This window comes from Mesoplodon mirus, assembly GCF_964341445.2.
Source record: "Mesoplodon mirus genome assembly, chromosome: 3".
In the NCBI taxonomy this organism is placed as follows: Eukaryota; Metazoa; Chordata; class Mammalia; order Artiodactyla; family Ziphiidae; genus Mesoplodon; species Mesoplodon mirus.
Genome location: NC_138978.1, coordinates 113,702,840 through 113,725,052, shown reverse-complemented (window position 1 = coordinate 113,725,052; position 22,213 = coordinate 113,702,840). Strand labels below are relative to the sequence as shown.

Here is a 22,213-nt window from a genome sequence, read left to right as displayed (position 1 = left end):
CTACTGAGCCTGCGCTCTAGAGCCTTCGAGCCACAGCTACTGAAGCCCGCGAGCCTAAAGCCCATGCTCCGCAACAAGAGAAGCCACCGCAATAAGAGAAGTCACCGCAATGAGAAGCCCGTGCACCGCAACGAAGAGTGGCCCCCGATCTCCACAACGAGAGGAAGTCCGCGCACAGCAACGAAGACCCAATGCAGCCATAAATAAATAAATAAATAAATTTATTTTTTTTTTTAAGTCATTAAATCTGGAAAAATCGGATCGCCTCACAAAATGTCTTTAAGATCTCGCTCCACTTTAAAGAAACTGAGACAAAATGATTGTGAAAGCCTCGGAGGTGTGGCTTATACGAGAGGTAGGATGCAAAGCACTAATGGGAGGCCCTAAACTCAAAAGACAGGTCTTGGCCCTACATCAAAAACTTAAAAGATGGGCTTCCCTGGTGGCACAGTGGTTGAGAATCCGCCTGCTGATGTAAGAGTCACGGGTTCGTGCCCTGGTCCGGGAAGATCCCACATGCCGCGGAGCGGCTGGGCCCGTGAGCCATGGCTGCTGAGCCTGCGCGTCCGGAGCCTGTGCTCCGCAACAGGAGAGGCCACAACAGTGAGAGGCCCATGTACCGCGCAAAAACAAACAAAAAAACTTGAGGGATTTTTGTTTGTTTGTTTTTGTTTTTTGCAGTACGCGGGCCTCTCACTGCCGTGACCTGTCCCGTTGCGGAGCAAAAGCTCCAGACGCGCAGGCTCAGCGGCCATGGCTCACGGGCCCAGCCGCTCCGCGGCATGTGGGATCTTCACGGACCGGGGCACGAACCCGTGTCCCCTGCATCGGCAGGCGGACTCCCAACCACTGCACCACCTGGGAAGCCCCGAGAGATGTTTTAAGTTGAAATAAAGGCTTGAGGAATGATTCCATCATTTTGTATGATTCTTGCTTTAACTAACTTGTTCAGCTGATTCTTGCTTTAACTAACTTGTTCAGCTAAGTCACCAACTATTAACTGAATAGGGTATAAGGGTTTCTACTGTTGTTAACATAATAGCCTGTTAAGAGCTATAATACAGGGTGTGCAGGCAGACAAGATGACTTCTTCCAAGGGAGGAGAGGGCTTAGGATGGGCTCTATGAGGGAGGTGAGTGCTGAACTGCGTGCCCGAGGATAGAGTAGGAGTTCCTAGGGAAATAAGGAAAAGCCAGTCACTCTCCAGGGAAGGTACTGTCACATGAGTCTGTTTTTAGACTTTTAAAATCAACCCAGAGGCAAGTTAGCATAGGTATGATTCTTTATTCTGCCATTACTATCTGTCTCTAAGCAAGCTGTCTGTGCCTCAGCGTCTGCATCTGGAAGGTGAGGATAATTGCAGTATGCACCTCAAAGGGCTATTGAGAAAATTACCGGAGATGACCTTTAAATAATCATGCATTAATAAAAACAGATGCAAAATTATCTTAAGGCTTTCTGGGAGCAAGGGAATAGGCATGCTGCAGATGATTCTGGAGATGATGGAAATGTTGCATACCTCTTCTAAAATCTCCTGCCACGAGCACAAGCAGTAGAAGATTCAAGAGAAGGGAAGGTGTGGTGTAAGCCCCCAGGTGCTGGGAGGCATGTCTGCTCTTGAGATGGGCAAGACAAGTAGGAAAGCAGGTGCATTTGACAACCAGCTCTCAAATTCATACATTACCTCTCACCAACCACTTCCACTCGCTTATTTAGTTCTTTCAACAAACCCGTAATTTTACAGATCCTTCATTTTACAGATGAGGGAACTAACTGGGTCTCATAGAAATTAAGCATATCACTCAAGGTTGTACAGATGATAAACAGAAATGATAAAATAGAACCCTGCTCACCTTATTCCAAATTCTGTGTGCTTCCCAACACCCCAGACTGTCTTTCTCATGAGCCATTTAGTTGACAAACCATGGGCTTCTATGTCTTGTATTTATTCATCTGTTAAAACTTTTCATAGGACAGGATGCTGCAACTAATAGCTAAAATGAGGGTTGGAGATTATCAAGGATTTCAATTGTCCTGCCTATCTCTGACCTCCATTACCAGGGATAATCAGAAGCTAGCTTTAGCAATTTTCTGAAACTTTCATTAATTTTAAATAAATTTATACAATGTCATTTTCCCCCCTTTATCCAAATTAAAATGTCCTTGTCTTTTCAGTTTCTCATTACAGGCAAATCCCTTGTATGTCTTGGAGACAGTCTGTTGTTTTTCTCTGGATCCTTTGTATTTCTGCTTTGTTTTCTTTGAAATGAAAGGACCCAATGCCGAATTCTGATTTTAAGGTGAAATCATAACATCAATGTATATCATTAAAGTGTTTTATTGTAATTACAGAAATCGTCAATGCCAAATTATGTGCACTATATTATTTTCTGCATTATTCTTTATCCCATTCTCAAAGTTAATACAGCCTATTATATCTCATTCATTCTTCTGACTACGGCTGCACAGCAAGCAGATGTCTCCATTGAGCAATCCACAATGAATCCGAGATCTTTTTCCTGAGCACTTACAAGTAGAGTAATTCAGAGCCCATCAGTGAGTATGAGCTGCTTCAATTGTTCCTTCCAGTGTACATTAGCGTGTACTTGTCTACATAAAATTTCAAGGAATCACAGATATTGGAGATGGTAAAGACCAGTTTGTTTACCAAGCCTGAAGGAAATAATCCTGTCAGTTCACGCTATTTTAATGATGCTTATTAATAATAATTACAATAACTGTTTATATTACATGGTTTCTTTCATTCTAAAATCAGTAAGATGATACTTTTTTTAAAGCAACATTTCTTTTCTAAAAGGGAACTGGGGCTCGGACATCAATGTTAACCATACCCAACGCCAATCCAACGAAGCCAAGAATTCGACTCAGTTCAGTTCAATCAACACCTCTGAGCACCAACCACTTGTAAGGCAGGGACCCTGTTGGGTATTTTGAGGGACACATCGGTGAATAGAACCTAAGGCCCTGTCCTCTTGTTTATTATCTGTTAAGGGATTTGTGATAGTGAACACATATGTATAGCTTTATGATCATTCCAAGAAAAGTACAAGTAACATGGACACCATGGAGCTGGAGAGATTTCCCAGGCTCTAGGAATTGAGAAAGACTTTGTGAGGAAGGTGACATTTGAGCCAGGCCTTGAAAAAAAGATGAGCATAAAGTCCATTGACAGAGCTTGGGAAAAGGGGACTTGAGCAAAGAACCAAAATAAATCAAAACAATAGATCTTAGCTGGGTTTCTACCTCACAGCATAAAGACAAGTATGGACATTCTCACTGCAAGTGGATAAGGTACGTATGCAGAAGATGTCTACTTGGCCTCTATAAACAGGATTAAGATGTGGAAACTCCATTTAATTAACAACCTGAAATAACAATCAGAACACATAGACGACCAATCATGAATATACTTATGGAGACAAGACAGAATGTTTTAAATTAGGATGTCTCAAAAAAATTTCAGAAATCCTGGCATTGTATATAAGGAAAATTGGGAAGTCCCAATTAAAGAGAAAAATCTCCAATCAAAGTGTAGATGGATAAATGACCTATCTGCCGGTACCTTAGTACTACTTAATACCACTCAATACATCTGAGAACTGATACTGGTGTACCATTTGGCTATTGGAGAGATTTGCAGGCCCTTGTTCGTTTGCTGGACAACTATAGATACCCAACTGAGGATGCACAGAATACAGGATTCCATTTTATGATTCCTTCAATAAAAATATAGATAAGTATAGACCAGAAAAATGCCAATATGCCTCTATGATTTTTTCCTTTAATTTTTAAAAATTTTTAAACATTTTAAAATTGAAGTTTAGTTGATTTACAATGTTGTGTTTCTGCTGTACAGCAAAGTGATTCAGTTATACATATATATATATATTGATACATGTTTTTCCATATTCTTTTCTATTATGGTTTATCACAGAATACTGAATATAGTTCCCCGTGCTATACAGTAGGACCTTGTTGTTTATTCTCTATGATTAATCAGAGTAAATATTTCTCCACTTTTAGTCAAAGAGCCTAATCTTTGAAAACTATTATCTGGCAATATATTACCACAGTAGTTAGCTACTTTATACCACGCTTTATAAAACCCTTGATGTGAAGAAAAAGGAAGCTATAGAAGCCTTCTAGTACTTTGATATTCGTCCCCTCAAAACCATTGCAAATGCCATCTCCATCATGAAGCCTTCCCAAGTTCCTTCCACCACCATTCCCTTCACCACCAAATTAATGTTCTCTCTCTTGATTCCACAGTCCTTCGATCCATTGCTATATGCTTTATCATTTGTTGTGTGAGCATCTATCTCCCTCCACCAAAATGAAAGCACCTTAAAGAGAGGGATTCAGCCTTACGCATTTTGCATTTCCACAGTGTCAAGCCTATTTTTCACTGCCTGACCCACAATAGACATTCAACACATGTTTGTTAAATCATTTCACCAGGTCTGAGAGACCTTATTTTGACATATTTTAATTATTAAAAAAATTTTCTCTTTGAACCCTTTCCAAAATTTGCCCTTGCTGTCTAATCACGGCACTCAGATTCAGATGCAGCATAAGTGTGTGTATGGCTACCACTATTCTTCATCCATCAGCATGTTTGTCTGGTAGTGAACTGCAGAATTATTGTCCTAAATCAGACCTGAATCTTGACTTAGTCACACTCACATTCATCAACTCTGTGATTTTGGAAAACTTTAGAGTCAGACTGACCTAAGTTCAGATAGACTTACACACAAGCTCTGATTGTCACTTACTAGTTGTATGACTTTGGGCAAGTTAAGCTCTCTAGACCTTAGTTTCCTCTACTATGAGATGAAGACATGAACAGCACCAATCTTGGTTTAAATATGACAACATGTGGAAGGGTTTAGCTCAGTGCTTTACACATAACAAGTACTCCATTAAATATTATTATTGTATCCTCATTCATAAAGTAGAAATAACACCTGAAACTTATATAATACTGTACCTGTATCTCAATAAAAAATAGAAACAACAATACAAGACCTTTGGGACTGCTATAAGGAACAAATGATATGACAAGCAAAATTTTGCCCAGCACATTGTTTAGTCAATGTTTCCTTCCTTCCTATGTGCTAGAATAATTGTTACAATTGACTGAGCACCTATTACATTCTAGGTAATGTGTACCAGTCACTTTAAATATATTATGCCATCTAATTTAATTCATATAATAAGCTATTGAAATAATAATCATTAGCCCTATTTTACAGATGAGTAAATTGAGTTTCAGAGGGAATAAATAACCAGCCCAAGGTCACATCACTAGTTGATGACAGATTATCCCAGAAGAAGCTAAAGATAAGAGGAATCAAGTACAGAACAGAGAAGTAGAGGAAGAAAATACAGGAAGAGAATATAGGCAGAAAGTCCTTAACCTTAGTATTCCTATTTGTCCTCTAGCCCCCAATTCCAGGATGATGCTTGCTTTTTTTTCCCCATGGCTTGCAGCATGCAGGATGCGGGATCTTGGTTCCTGGACCAGGGATGGAAACTGTGCCCCCTGCAGTGGAAGCACAGAGTCCTAACCACTGGACTGCCAGGGAAGTCCTGATGCTTGCTTTTTAAACTAGCCTCTGGGATCCATACCAATATAGTCTCCCTTTCACTATTCACCTACTTTCGTTTTCAATAAATATATGAAATGATGTCACTCATTAAGAACTAACTCTAATACACTTCCCTCTCTCAATTTCTTTCCTGGTTATAAATTTGCTATTTGTTCCCACGGTCTCATCTCAGTTATAATCATCATCATCCATGAAACAATTTAATTTTTAATAATCTGGTTATCCTTAATTTCTTAGACTTCCATAATGGACTCATAATAGACATGTCAAGTACATTTGTTGCCAGCTACATGGAAGGGAAGATGGCCCTTCCAGAGTTCCTACTAAAAGGCAATTGAGTTTTGTACTGAACGACAATCCCCCGTTCCCACCCACCTCCCTTTGCTATAACACCCTGGACTGGAGGTGTAGTTCTGACCCTTGGGCAACTCCAATCACAGGCTGGTTAAAGTCCTGTAAGGAAGGGCAATGGAAAGATGAGTTGGATTCTTTCTTGGGAATCTGAATTAGGGAATTCTGAGAGAATGAAGCAATTAACAGGGAATACTACAAATGAAAGAATATAAGGACAGAAGCTATGAGGAAGAAGCCAGAAAGGAAGTAAGGTAGAGATGGTAGGGTTTTGGACATGGGGGGTCTTGGCAAGTCAAAGAAGCAACAACTCCGTGTAAGCAAAAGCTATGAGATTGAGAGCAGTTACTCAGAATAAAGCTAGAAGACCAAACCAGCAGGTAGCAAAAGGAGCCCAAGTAAAGCAGACGCACAGTGAGAGGACGGGATGGATAGAAGACAGAAAGTTGTCCCTAGAGCTGCTTCTGTAGCTGAAAGATTTCTAATTCTGATTCCAGGTTCCATCTATGAGCATCCTCACAATGAACGCCCCTTTTCTTAAGGAAATTTCAGTGAGTCAGTTCTTTGCAACCAGAATGCCTTTTCTAGAGGGTTCAGCACTTAAAACCTTTTTTAGAAGATGAAAGTTAAGTTGTACTGTTCCCTTTCTTTGTTTCAGATGGGTCACAATTGCGGATTCCTGGAAGTCAGTCACTCACCTTACTATCCTGATTGTCCCGGCTTCCCCCAATATCTCTATATTTCCCCTGTTCTGAGATAGAAGAAAGTTCTCTTCAGCTACTACCTAAATATCAAAACAAATTTCACCAACTCATTCATCACCTGATTCTTTGAAATAAAAAATAAATTCTTAGGTAAGGGAAGCACAAGATCCAAGAATGGGAACCATGACAAATAAGCTGTAGGGGAGAAAAACTGGATATAAGAAAAAGGGGATTCAAGGGTATAAAAATACTTCATTATGAATGTGTAACTTATTCTTTGCAAAGGGGGAGAAGAATGAATACCCTAATATAAGAAGTTTCCGTTTCTTAAAATGTGGGACATAAAATTTTATAATTTAAGATTTTTACCTGTCATTCTTCTTGTATTTAGTTAAATTTATTAAGAAGCTATATTTCAATATAAACTGTTTATTCATTCAACAACATTTATTGATCACCTGCTCTGTTTCACCCGATGCTAGGCATTAGGGGTACAAAAGCCAAAGACAGCCCCAATCCTTGATGGGGCCACAGACCAGAGTGGGAGCCAGATGATTCCAGTGCAGCGTGATAAGGGCCACATAAGTGAATGCCCAGCCCAGGAACAGTGGAGCAGAGGTAGGGTGGTTTGGGTCTAAGGAGCTTTCCAGAAGAAATGGCCAGGATCAGTTTTAAAGGAGTAGCGGGAGTTGGCTTGGAAAAGACAAGGCAGAAGAATGTTGCAGGCAGAGGTGCCTGGGCACCGGCACAAGAGCTAAAATCCTGTATTCTTTAGAGTATGGTTGCCTTAAACAGCCCAGTATATCATGGATTTCTATACAATAAATCACCACTCCTCAGAGCAAGTGTGCCCTTGACCTGCATTCAAAAAGTCCCTTGTCCACAGACCCTCAGTGAAATTTTCCTCCTCAAACATGTACTAACTACACAAGCCCCAAGGGTAATAGACAGTCCAATATATCTAGTATTAGGCAAGATAAATCTAACTCAAGATTCACAAGTTTCTCTTCTGAGCAAATGATGGCTTGGCTTCTTTCAACCACCATTACTGTTAATTTTGAGTTTGTGAATTTATTTTTCAAGAAAAAGTGATTCTGGTTTTCATGGAAATCATTTCAGTTCTCCCGAGCTTTAGATTAGAGGCATGTTGAATCTTTAAGTGAATAGCATGAAAATGCTTTTGATAATTATTTATATCATTAAAAATTATTGACAGCAATAATATGTAGAGTATTATTTTCCATCATACTTTATCATTTATCAATAACCAAACATTACACGTATTTCTAGAGAGTATATTCTTACATTCTAAAAAGCGTGCCAGTATACTGTTTCACAAACCTATTCCTGTTTCCCATCTTTAAACTCAATAATGTCTTTCTCTTATGTATCTCCTTCCAAGGATTGTTATATAAGGTTAAGCAAGATATCCAACGTCAGAAATTTTAAGCAATCAAGAATAAAAGAACAATATAAGTGAAAAAATTATTATATGTGGTTTTCAAAATTCTCTTCCCTGGTTAGAAAGTAATTAGATATTATATACTATTTTTTTCCAGATAGAAATAAGACCAATTCAAAGAGAGTCAGTGATTTACTAATCGTCAAAGCAGCCTTGAACTGGTCCCCCTTGCTACAAGGAAGATGATACTTCTAAAACATGGCAGAAGAACTTACTCTGGGGTTCTAAAAATTGCATTAGAAGCCACCATGTAAAAATTTTAAATTATATCTTTTCAAAGCTTTAGTCAATTTCAAATGAATAGTGCTTGGAATCACGCATAGAAAACATGCTTAATAAAAATGTCATTCACTCTCAACCCTCTTTGTCCCACTCTTGGCCACATTTCAGAAGCAATTTATTACTCACATCCTAAAGGCATCATATATATATATATATATATATATATATATATATATATACACATATATATATGCACACATACATTTATTTATTTATTTATCATCATATCAGCAAGTCTTCAGCAATATCCTTCAGGAGTTGCATATCATAAAGATCATCAACAGTCCTGTCATCCCCAAAAGCATAACATTAAACATACAGCATGTATCATAAACACTATAATTGCTTAAACTGGTCCATTGCATCCTCAAAACAACATGTAAGCATAATGCAGAAAGGAACAGCACAATTTCTGTGAAAAAGCTGTGAGAATGGTGAAGCTAAGAGATGTACCCAGTGCCCGTCCATTTTAAATTCATACTTATTATACAGGAAGACATGCATTCAAAATAGTTGATTCTTTTGAAAATGGTTCTTAAGTCTCCTTGCACATGTGCCTGCATGCTGACTGGCAAATTCTCTTAAAATCCATAAGTTAAAATCCCACTTTTTCCTGTTGTGCTTTTCACTTCAAAATGTCCACATAGTTTGGGTGTAGAGGAATTAATCCCATATATCCACAAAAGTCACATTTCCCCTTTGGTAACCATAGTTCTTGAATTGGGTCTTGTGTAAGGTGACCAAAAGACCAGATTCATGGAAGATCCTAGGCATAGAATCAGAGAAATACACAATAATGCAGCTGGAAGGAAACAGAGAGGATTTAGTCCAACCCGTTCATTCTAAAAGAGGTCCGGAGAAGAAGAACGGGGAGTCCTAGGTCATAGATTGGCATAATCAAAACCAGAAACTGGTCCAATGTACTTTGGAAAAAAACATGTAAGTATTAAATAAGAATTGGGGATCCCTCTCTTCTGATCAGCATTCTAAATCTTAGTCTTTAAAAAGGGGGCCAAAACTAAAGCAATTATTTTTTTTTTTTTTTTTTTGCGGTACGTGGGCCTCTCACCGTTGTGGCCTCTCCCGTTGCGGAGCACAGGCTCCGGACGCGCAGGCTCAGCGGCCATGGCTCACGGGCCCAGCCTCTCTGCGGCATGTGGGATCTTCCCGGCCCGGGGCACGAACCCGCGTCCCCTGCATCGGCAGGCGGACTCTCAACCACTGCGCCACCAGGGAAGCCCTAAAGCAATTATTTTAATGCCATGTCAACACAGTACTTTTGACCTGAATATCATGGTGATTAGGTGACTGCCTCACTCTTTTGCTTCTCAACTCTTGAAGAGATTTAACCTAATGGGGAGATTTAATCAGTTGGCCATCTTGCCCCTTATGTTCTTGTGAGTCCTTGGATGAGACATATAACCTTACTCAAATATAACAGAAGGATAACAATATACTTAACTAAACAATATTATTTAATTACAAGAAAGGACTAAGCAGATATCATTTTAAAGTGCATTAAAATGTCAAGACTTAAAGGAAATGTAGAAAATTTCCATTTTACATCTTATATGTATGTCTCTTTGGGAGTGGGTGGGGCCACAAAATTTCCTTCAGTAAAACTACATGCAAAACCAGTGCTTGTAAGCAAGGAGTTTTGGTACTGTCTTCCATGTTGTACTGGTTTTAACTTCAGTAGGACTAGAGGCTCTAGCACTTTTATTTATACAAGTATCCACACACTGTACCTTTTAAAATATCATCACAGCCTTCATTCTTATTCCCCCAGAGTTAAGGATGACTGGGATCACTGCTGCCTGGCTCTCCAGTTCTGTTCAATCTTTTCCCCAACCAGATTCTTGTTTTCTTCACTTCTTAACTCCCCACTCAGATTACCCCTCTCTTTGGATTACTCTTCCAAGGCAACTCGAAGCGCCTCCCCCAAAGGCAGCTCCCCAGTGAGTAACAAGGGGGGGTTGGGGGAGTGTCTCAGAAGTGATCAAATACATGCAGATGAAGTCATACAGCTCACAGGAGAAGGCAGTGGCCACAGGTGCCAAATGCAGGCGACCACCCAAGCGCCGCATAGGGCGGTTGCGACAATGTGGGTCAGCAACCTCACTGAGTAACAATGTTGGGTGCGTAGAAATGACTCTTTTTCACATGACTTGACCACACAACCTGTGTGGAGTCTCAAAGTATAGGCGCCAAACCTATGATTTATGTGTGTGGGGGGGGCATATCTGTCCTCCTTTTAAACTACGAAATTAATCTAAAAAAAGATGGATTGACAACATTGAAGACAACACCTCTGAGTACTGAGAAAGACACGATGTAGAAAATAGTGATACAAGCGTTAACACAAATCTTCCTGCAAGGAAATAACTGACATTTCAATCAAATATTCTCTCCAAGCAAGACCATAAGTGGGGTGTCGGGGTGCTCCTACCTTTGACCTCATAAAACCAGTAAGATTTTAATAACCCAACCAAAAGGCAACCCATGGAAGAGATTTTAAAAATGTTCTCCCTTTATAGATACGTGTCCTTGTTGGTAGGGATGGGCAAAGCCATTTCATTACACTACTATCTTTGCAATTCCAAGATGACAGTGATAACGGTGGAGTGGCCTGCAGCTAAGTGTTCAGTATCAACTGGAAGAACTATGGAACAAGTACAGTGAGACAAGAGCCTCACTAACCACATGTCCCCCGCCCACGCGCATCTGGTTTAACAGTGCACGGAGGCTATAGCTAACGTGAATCACCCAGATAATGACAGTTATATAGGCTGGCTCACAATGAGTGTGAACTTGTTTAATAGTACAAGTGTAAAAGGGTTAGCAGACGTTATTTGTGTCTCTGTTGTATTGTGCAGAGGAGGGTGGGGGGAAAGAGAGAGAGGGAATTTTCTGCTGTCTTTGTAAACACTGGACTCCGTGTGAGTAGGAATGCTACCAGCGGAATGCAAGTTGGCCAGGGCAAGAAGAACTCAACCACAAAGGCAAAAAGACAGTTAGCTTATGCCTAGTTACAAACTTCAGGTCAGTGACTTATACAGCTTTATGCCCTACATTATCGTATCTGCATGCTGTTCAATGTATATTATCAATCTTATAATTACTAATTTGTTTATGCAGTTAACGTTGATTCTACCACCAAGAATGCAAGCTCCCTGAGAGCAAAGGTGCATCTGCCTTGTTCTTTCCTACATCCTCAAGGCTCAGCAAGGTGCCTGATACATAGCAAGTGCTCCTAAAACACTAGTTGAATAAACAAATGAATACACGAATGAATTCATGCACATTCATGTTGTGACACATGTTTGCCACATTTGTGCCTTGAGCAGGGCTGAGTGTGCTGTTATAACAGAGCACAGCAAAAAGAACTCCAAAAGGTGCCTATCTTTGGTTGGCCCAATGCTGGGGTAGGCAAAGTCAACTGTGGAGGCCAGGTAAGGGTGGCTGGCATAACGACTGACACGGAGGGCACTCTGAACCCCAGGGTGTGATCCGGATGCAACCACAGCTGCATTGAGCCCCCTCAGATCGTTGCTGGTCTTTCCTGGGCTTTAGTGTCCTCATTTAAAACTTGAGGAATAACCTTTCTTTTCTCTTACAGTTCTGAAATTCTAACCATTTAGGAAGATATCTGGACCCTGAAATCTTGCCAGAGACAAACCATGGTAAGACCTTCTGCTTACAAAGTAGAAGGCAATTAATTTCTAAACTATGAAGTTCCGTTCTAGTTCAGTGAAACATTATTGAGGTGTAGGGGTGGCTTCTTGCCAGATCCAAGCCAGTTAATACCTTCCCTTCATCCTTTCCCACACCCAGGAGTCAGGTTCTCTAGGCCTCAATGGGAAGAACATAAATATTCTCAACCAGGGCTGGCGCTTTGCTTCAATCTCTAGCTATCACAGGGAGTCAGTCTGATAAACATTTGCAGTTAGAATGGAAGGAAGCACAGCCTCCCAGACTTTTACAGATTTTTTTTTTTTTTTTTTTTGGACAAGTAGCAGAGTCACAGAAAACCTAGAATTAGGTAAGAAAGCAAAATTCCTTCAGAGAATTCAAAGAGAGCTACAACTGAGAGCCTTGAAACAATCACTGTTATAAGAACAGAGGAAGGGAAACCCACAATTCAAGAAAATAAGCAGACCTTTTTTTTTCTTAAAAAAATTTTTTATCTGACTATTAGGCACTGATTTTAGTCCTTTACACCCATCTCTCAAGATGTCACTTTAAAAAGCAAATGTTTTATCCACAAAACCACCAGCGAGTAAACAGCCTTCACATTCTTACCCTCACACACACAGTAAGATATTTACTCTCTGATAAACAGCAATTGTAAATAAATCTTGTTTAATCTCTAAAAGCCAAAATAAAAATCTTTAACCTCCAAGGTAGAGTTTATAGATGTGCCTGCATGCCCTGCCAGCGCCAGAAAACACAAGGTCTTGAATAAACTCCTATAACGGGAGGCGTATTTTCTGTCTCAAGCATCTTACCATTGACCTTCTTTTTAAAAAAATATGTACCAAGGAGGAGGAAAGGGGAAAATCCAACCCCTCCCACCCCATTCTCTGTACAAATCGGCCAATAAATCTAACGAAGAGACACAAGAGAAAAGGACAGAAGCCAACAGGTGGAAAAAGGCTTTTTGTTTCCTTAGAAATGCTCAGACACTTGATCTGTGTTCCCCCGTCTATTTGTCTCAGGGTGTCTTAATGATGGTTTTATTATCGTGATGATGATGATCAAGAACAATGATAACACTTCTACTTTGTGATTCCACAGCATTTCTAGCTCGAAGCTTTCTCCACGCGTTTGAGACAGAATGGTATGTGTTCCGTTTTACCAAATCCCAGGGAGGCATGCAGCATCCCCGGTCGGCTCTCTGGATTTTACAGCCGGGGAAACTGAGGCACGGGGCAGCCCACAACTGCTTCACCGTCCCTACCACCGGAGAAATCCCTGAGACGGGAAAAGTTTCTGGATTGTCTGGCGGCAGAGTTCTCTTGCCCTCCCTCCTAGCCTGCCATGCCGCTCTTCCTCGGAGCGTCTGGGCTCGGGTGGTAAGGATTGCGGTACCTCCCCTTCACGACGAGCCACGCCAGGGCAGGGTGTGGGAAGCCCACACACGCACACGCACACAGGCACACTCGCACACACAAAGCTCTGTGCAATCTCTGCAGGCACTCGGCAGAGCCTCAGACGGCCCTTGCTCAGCCTGAGAAGGCACAGCTCAAGCTTGCAAGGAGGCCTCCTTGGGCTCCGGGCTGGGGCTGCTCCGAACGAGGGCTCTGCCCTTCTCTCGCTCTCTTTCAGGCTGCTCTCTCTCTCTCTTTTTTCCCCCCTCACACCCTCCACCCTCACACCCTCCTCCCATCCCTCTCCATCCACCCCTTCTCCCCCAACAACCCAGAGGCACAGATCGTGTTACTGGGGTTCCCTAGAAAGAGGGGCCATCCCCAGCTCTGAGCGCCTGCAAAGACTTCCAGGGGCAAGGCTAGAGCTCCAATTGCAGGACCCCAGCGCTCGTCCTGAGCAGCGCAGAAATGAGACCCCGACTTCCAGGCACGGGCGAACCAGCCTGCCACAGAAGAAGGAATTGTTAGGGCTCTTACCTTTTTTATGAGGAGAAATTCTGGAGAATCATTTCAGAAACTGAGGGGGGAAAGTGAATGAAGACAAAAAAGACCCTTTTCCTGCAATCCCTGGCCTCCTGGTATCAAGACACTAGGACAACATCAAAGCAACTTAGGGGGAACACTTTAGGGGCCTATTGTCTGCTCTGGTCTGATCTGTTTTTCTTCTGACTCCCCCTCTTGCTGCGGTGACACTTGGTACGGCCCAGGCATTCATGCCAAGTAGCTTTCACACATGGAAGCTTGTCTCAAGCAATTGCTGACAAGCCACAAACAAGACATTCTCCCTCCCTTCTCCGCGCCCCCCCTCCTCCCCCCTCCACCTTTCCCCCCCCCCACCCCGTCTCCCCTCCTCCTTTCTTCTGAATGCAAACTAAAACTCTCCAGTGACAGGCAGGCTCGCAGGCTTGGCCTAGCTGTGCACGCAGACACACACACACACACACACACACTCTCTCTCTCTCTCTCTCTCTCTCTCACGCAAGCAGCTCAGCTAGTTGCTGCTGCACTGGTGGAGTTAAGAGACAGGAAAAAGCCTAGGCTGGGATGGGGGCAGGGAGAGAAAGCGAGAGGGAGAGGGAGAGCGGGAGTGCAGCCTCCTGTGTCCTGGTAAAATGGCAGAAGAGAGGTGAGCCCTCTGCAAAAACAGCAGTGGCCACTCACGTGTGCACACAGACACACACTGGGAGGCAGTCTGAGCTCCAGGAAGAGTGAAATCAATGACTCCACAAAGGAAAAAGCCTTGTCCCGTCAGCTGCAGCTTGGGGGAGTGGGGAGATAAGAGAGTGGGTGGACCCAGGGCTGGGGTTTCTGTTGAATGTTTAGGTGGTTTTCTTCTTCACAGTAGAAAAAAAATGTGTTCCCTAAGGATCTAGTCTTTCTTCACTGCATAATGGAGTCTAGAACTGAGCTACTAGTTAAAATAAAACCAGGAAATGCCGTAAATGTGTGAGTAAACTTAACTGTGGGTTCAACTTGTACCCAAGATATTTTTAAGTGGAATCAAAAAAAAAATTTTTTTTTAGCAGAAACCCTAGAGAGCAGTAGCAAGGAGAGTAGTAACAAGTAGTATAAACTCTGGAAGCTGTGAAGTGTGATGCTAAAGTTACTGATTGCCAGGCTGCTGGAATGTATGGAGGGTGGGCACTGAGAGTTGGAGGGGGGAAGGGTGAGTCTCTGTGAGCTGTTTTCGAGGAATGAGGGGGGAATGAGGTAGGATAATGAACATGGCAAGAAGCAAGCAGGAATTTGATTGGTGTGGAGGGAGGAGGAAGGTGGGGGTGTAAAGGAGGGAAGAGAAAGAGAGGAGAAAAACCACCGCATTAAAAATGAAGAAGAAAAATGGAAGCCCAGAGATTGAAACATGTGGAGTAAATGAGATGGCAAAAGAAGGCATAAAACGTGAGCAAAAAGGAGCACAAAGGATGTGCAAATTTGCAGATGGCATGAAGTCAGGAGGGCCAATCGAGATCAAGAAGAAGGATGGGATGATTACGTGACATTCATATTTTTAGCCAGTTGTGGAGTTATAAACCTGACAAGGTCTTCTTTGCCTGGGCCGGGATGGTTACCCTTCTACAAGCAAGACCTGAATGGAAGCTCAGCTCCTAACTGGAGCTACCAGATCTGTGTTTTGCAGGAAGGTTATTTATATTCTAGTCCCCTGACTCTTCCTCTACAAAATGCAAATTATGTGAACACACAACACTCATTCCTTCGTTGGGGTACAATAAAGAATAAATTATGACCTTTTACATTTAATACTAGCTAAATGGCTCGTCACTACCTAAAACTCACCACATCAGACACATCCTTCTTCCTGCTACCTTTTCCCCTTAGTTTGCTTCTCCATTATGGCTGATCCCTAGAACTGTCTGTTCCGACCCATATTCACGATAATAATGGTGATGATAATGAAAATAATTCCTTTTGATTGAGTATTTACTTGATTCTCAGCATTTTCCAAGAAGTTTTTACCATGAAGTCATTTCTATTAAGACCACCTCTATCTACAGATGATAAAAAATGAGGCACAGAGAGGTTAAATAAGTTGCCTGAGGTCCCACAGCAAGGTAAGGTCCCACAGCAAGGTAAAGATGGAGCTGAAATCAGACTCGGGTCTGTGTGATTCTAACGCTCCAGCATTTACCCACCATTTTATGTCCTCTGACCTGAGTAGCACAGGTTCTCCATGGCACCCCAAGTTCACTCAACCATATAAGTGCACGGTTTCTTTCTGCACCCCAGAGCTAGGTTTGGATCCTCTCACTTTGAGCCAGGGGACCTTCTGACCTCTCCTTAATGGGCTACTGATTCACCGTCTACTTCCAAGTGGTGGTGACTCACTATATACAATGAGGCCTCCTAGTCAAGAATTGCATAAAGGGTCAACTTGACCTTTAATGACTGTATGATTTACATGGAGAAAGGCAGCTAAGACCAGAAAGGCTTCCCTTCCTTAAAAAAATTTACAAAGCAAACTAAGAACACCCACAAGGTGTTGATGGTAATGATGATGATGACGAGAGCTAACATGTATTAAGCAGGTATCTATATTAAACAACCCCATAAAGTATAAACTATTATTGCTCCCATTTCCCAGAAGAAGAAGCTGAGGCACAGAGGTTCAGTAACGTGCTATGTTCGCTCAGTCAGGAAGTGCTAGCTGAGCGATGGTCCCAGGCAGCCTGCCTCCCCAGAGACTGTGCTCTCCCCGACTCTGCTATACTGCTGAGGGAGTGAAAAGAGTAGTTCCAATTATTAGAGTGAAAATCTAAGTGCTCAGTGAGAGAAAGAGGAGAGAGGCAATAATAATCCTCACATTTTCACATGTTCTCCATGAGTAGCTAATGAAGAAGAAAGCATGTACCAGGGCCCCCAAACAGCCCCAGTTTTCTAATTCCTCCACAGTCCCACTTGGCAGAGGACAGAGAATCTCCAGCCTCTGGGTCAGAACATGTTGGTAGGAAGAGCAGGTCAGACTATCTTGCCCCCAGCAGTGATGGCTTCTACCTGCCAACTCCAAAGAGAGAAAAGAGAATCCAAGTGGATAAGTGAACAAGGTCAATCATGAGTGTTTCTAAGTTTCTTTTGCAAGACTTCTGAATGTTAAGCATAGAGTGTAGAAGAAATTACCCTAGATTCTTGGGCAGAAGACCTCGTGCCAATTCTACCACTCACCAAGCCCTTGTCCCTGAGCTTTGTTTCCTCAATTATAAAATGAGCTAATGACATTAGCTCTAGAACCCTCTCCAACGCTGAAATGCCATCATTCTAATAATTGTCCAGTTGATGAGGGAAAGATTAGCAGCCAAGGTAGCCGATGAGATGTGTGTTTGTGTGCATGTGTGCATATGTGTACTGGAGAGGTTGGTGGCATAAAAGGATAGGGCAAGAAAGACCCTTGTTGGGCTGATCTCCCCATATAATGGCACATCACTTCCAAAATACCTTCTACATAGTAGCTATTTTCACTTTGTTTTGTTTCATTGCTAGAATTTCCACCAACTACAAATGTACATGCAAAACTAATAATCTTTTTTTTAATTGAAGTATAGTTGATTTACAGTGTTGTTCCGATCTCTGCTGTACAGCAGAGTGACTCGATTTTATACATATATACGTTCTTTTTTTAATATTCTTTTCCATTATGGTTTATCCCAGGAGATTGGATATAGTTCCCTGTGCTATACCATAAGACCTTGTTGTTTATCCATTCTAAATATAATAGTTTGCGTCTACTAACCCCAAATTCCCAGTCCATTCCTCTCCCTCCACCCCTCCCCCTTGGCAACCGCAAGTCTGATCTCTATGTCTGTGAGTCTAAAATTAATAATCTTTTTAAAAAGCAAAACTCTTGAGGGAATAAGGAAAATCAGCCTCTTATACTTCAGTGTGAATTACTTCATTAGTCTGCTTTCCTCCAAACACCTAGTTCATATCCAACAGTCATTTAGATTGGAGGGTGAAGTGGAAAGACCAGGGGAGGAACAGGTAGATAGTTTTAGAATTTAGAGGACTCCCTGGTGTAAGGAAGGCCTGATCTGGAAGTTGCTCAGAGCAAGAGAAGATAAAGGGGTACTAAAAGATGGCATAAACTATGAGAAAGAGAGGAAATACTAAAAGCAAATAGACTGTTTCAAAATTACTTCTGAGGCAAGCCTGGAGTTAAAGGAGGGAGAAGGCCTTTGCTTTATCTCCCTCCACACCCCTTTCCCCCCCTTTCCCTGCATCTGGCACATACTTATGATAGGTTCCTCTGGGGTCATTGTGGGGCTTAAGTTCCATCTAAAAGACGGTTTTTATGAAGGAAAAGTGCTCAGCTTTCCAAACATCCAACTTACAAATTCATCCTAAAAAACCCAGCCCATTCATAATTTGATATCTATCTATATGTATATGATTCATAATAGATATCTACATGATATCTATCAATACATTTAACTGTGGGGAAAAGAATGTGGGAGTCAGGAAAAAGAGGCTTTTCTCTCCACATTTCTCAAAGGTGAATTGTCTGACATAAAGGAGAGAATCAAGCAGAAAATCAAGAAACAAGTTTCAAGATTTACTAAGATAAAGCAGCAATTTAGAGGCAGGAAGGTTTAGAACTCAGTCTAGAAATAGCCACCTCTTCTAATAATAATTTAAATAAATTATATAAAAATATACCCCCCCCCATGATTAGAAGGCAGTGAAGTTTCTGTGCTCTGGAATTAAAAGACCTGAGTTCCCATATCAGTGTGCTTATAAGCTAAATGACTTTGGCCAAGTCTTTTAACCTTTCTGAGCCACAGTTTTATGATACTTCACATGATATCATGAAGTAATGATCTACTATGTCAATGAGCTTTATAAAGAGTAAAGTGCTATACAAATTTTAGCTGGTAATATGTAATAACATGTAATAAGAATAAGAGCACTAACTATGTGCCAGGCATGCTCTTTTCCTGCATTATTGTATTTAATCCTCATAACTCACTTTATGAGTAGAGTACTACTACAGGGACACAATATAGTGTGGTGTTTACATACTTGGTCTCTAGAGCCAGACATGGCACTGAGTTACAGACTCTGCTACTCTGTGATTTTGGACAAATTACTCAACCTTTTTGAGTTTCAATTTCTTCATTTGTAAATGAGGATATTAATAGTACCTTCCTCATAGGATTATTTTGAGGATGAAATGAGATAATGAATGCATGTGACATAATTAGCACAGTGCCCAGCACATAACAAGTAATCAACAAATGTTAGATGTTATATTAGTTCTCATTTTACAGACTTGCTGAGATTAGGTGCTTTGCCCAAGGTCACACAGCTCATAAATATAAGGGTCCCAAAATGTGGTTCTGTTTGATCCGAAGCTCCTGCTCTTTACTGTTCTTTTATATTGTCTCTCTCACCATCGAGTTTTTTGAACCACAAATAATTGAAAGGACATACTAATTGCATCATCATTTGTTTTACCTTTATTAGCTTCCCACTTGAACTATTAGTCTGCAAACATAAGTGCTCAGGGAAAATATTTTCCATACAGAGCATCTTAGAGAAATAATGTCATCATTTAAAAATACTACTTGAAAAGATCCCTCAAAGTAATCCAGAGTAGAGTTCAAGCATCTCAGAAAAGTACTGTGACAAACTCATGTTTTAGAAATTAAAAATTATTAGTTTAAAATTTTCTTTCTTTCTTCCCCCCGCCCCCCCCCCCCCCCCCGTGCCGCGCAGCTTGCTGGATCTTAGTTCCCTGACCAGAGATTTAACCTGGGCCCTTGGCAGTGAATGTGTGGAGTCCTAATTACTGGACTGCCAGGGAATTCCCTCATCTTCTTTTCTTATCTAAGCTTCAGGTCAATAAAGAGCATTTAGTGGCCAAAAGCTACAGTATAGAAGAAAGAAGAATAAGGTATCCGGGTAATCCACAAACTATAATATGCCTCCCCCCAAACTTTAAGAGATGGGTAGAAAATTGAGAACTACAATTTTTACAGGCCAAAAAAAAAAAATGTTTAAAGGAACACAACTAAGTTGAAATACACGTATTAACAAGAGATACACATTATTGAACTCTGAAGAGAGATAGCAGGTAAAAATAGACCATCATTGTAGTGGGAAATATAAATTCCCCTCTCCTTCAGAATAAATGAATATAGCTTCTTCATTCTTTTTAAACAACAATAAATCAGAAGAATGGACTCACATGTGGGTACACTGAGAGGATAACCATTCTGGAAGTGACCAACAGATGAAATGCCCCAAGGTCTTAACAGCATTTTTTCTTGTCCTTCTAAATGAATTAGAAACTTTAATTGTCAGAATCAAGAGAGTAATACAACGAGATTTTATACTTGAGACTATAAAAAGGATGTTGCACACCAAAAAGTACAATGTAATTTACATGCTATTTGCTATAGTTACCAAAGGTTGTATATAAGCATTTATGAAAACACTACCTTTCAGAATAACTATGAATCACAGAAGAAATTATCTATGCCATTCTCAGAGGACTCTGGCTGTGGTACGGCAGACATGAGAACTGGCCTGTGAATCAGATCAGGATGTTAACACCATTTTTTTAAAGTACAGTTATTTTATTTTATTTTATTTTTCTCCAGGCAACTTTCTGAAAAAGCTTTAATTGTTGCCAAAGACCTATGGGTGCTTTTAAAGGAGTCTGATTAGGTGATCAAGGATAGTCAGAGATCTGCTTGAGTTCATATGTATTTGATTTTATTTATAATTGTTATTTAAGTGGGGTAACTAATGATAAATTGAGTTCTATGCAGTTCATGAGATGTGGCACATATGTATGTGCACATCCACACACGGTCCTCTTGGGAGAAAGATCAGCCTTGAACTACATTAAGTACCCCAACATTGAAAGTCTTAAATTGTCTATTATGAACAAAGTGTATATGTAATAATACAACTGGCATTCTAGTGGGACGGAAAATCCATTTTGTCTTGTCTCCTCTCCCTTCTAATCAGGATGTAGAAGGGAGCTTAGAAGAGCCTGAGAAAGGCCTCAAGAATCAATGTCAGCCAAGGCAAGGAAGGCACAAACTAGAACATGGTGCATTTGCCTTGGGCTGTGTCTGTAATGCCTCTTCCCTGAGATCAGCTTCTGCGTGAAGCTTGCAGCTCATCAGAGCAGAAAGAGGCAGCAGAGCTACGGGTGGGAGCAACTGGTTTTGGTAAACAATGAGCCAACTTCTCCCCCAAGGGAGCAGATCAGAGGAGAAATAATAAACGGTGGAGAGAAACTCTCCAGCAGTTACAAGTCAGCCAGGAAAGGGCCGCCTCTCCTGACTGACCTTGGCGGCTGCAGCGGCTGAGCTTCCCTGGCCTCGGTAAAAGGGCAGAGGGATTCAGGTATGATCTGGGGCACTCAGCTGCTCCCAGGCCTGCTTAGAAGCCAGCATAGGCAGCAGCTACCTAGGCTACTAGCCACAGTTAAGTAATTCTCTGCTCAAACTGGCCTTGAGTTCACTTTGGGCTGACTCTGAGAGGGATACATGTAAAAGGATTTCTTACTAGCTTGGCTCCAGAGCTCAAGTTGTTCCGCCCTGCAGAGCTGGAAGGAGATAATTGCTCTGAAACTATTATAGTTGCATTCATGGTACATCTGGACCTGAGGTTGTTTGACCTCTGAAAACCTGGAATGGAAATAATGCAATTACCTGAGCTAAAGACAATTTAATTAAAAAGAAAAACAGAAGCCAGGAAAAGAAAATTTATCTTTTACACCACAAGTCTTTTGCCTAGCAATGGAATGTGTACCTTTCATAAAGATGAAAGATGCTTAAAGACTGAATAGAAGGTGATGTTTTCAATTCAATTCAATTCAATAGCAGTTGCTATTACCTGTTGTGTGCAAAACACTGTACTGGAACTGGGGACACCAAAATGAGTGAGGCTCTGTCCCTGTTCTAGAGGAGCATGCTGTCTAGACAATGGAAAAGAGAGACACACACACAAGTAACCACAAGCCATCATGTGATAAATGAAGCCAGCAAGCATCACAGGCATTTTGAGGCATCTGCCCAACACATTCCCTCCGTTCTTGGCGAGTAGCTCCTGGACTACCCACTCAGATAAGCTTCAGCACTTATCTTTATACCATGCAACCAGTGTCCC

At 41.3% G+C, this 22,213-nt stretch overlaps 1 protein-coding gene across 1 annotated transcript in view; it reads right to left on the bottom strand.

The window, feature by feature from the left end:
- LOC309799958 (uncharacterized protein) overlaps window positions 1-14,317 on the bottom strand; it is a gene marked incomplete at its 3' end in the record, with an annotated part of 70,406 nt that extends 56,089 nt beyond the window's left edge. Inside the window, exon 1 of the mRNA XM_082613719.1 lies at window positions 14,057-14,317. The remainder of the gene's footprint in view (window positions 1-14,056) is intronic.
- Window positions 14,318-22,213: the final 7,896 nt, after the last annotated feature.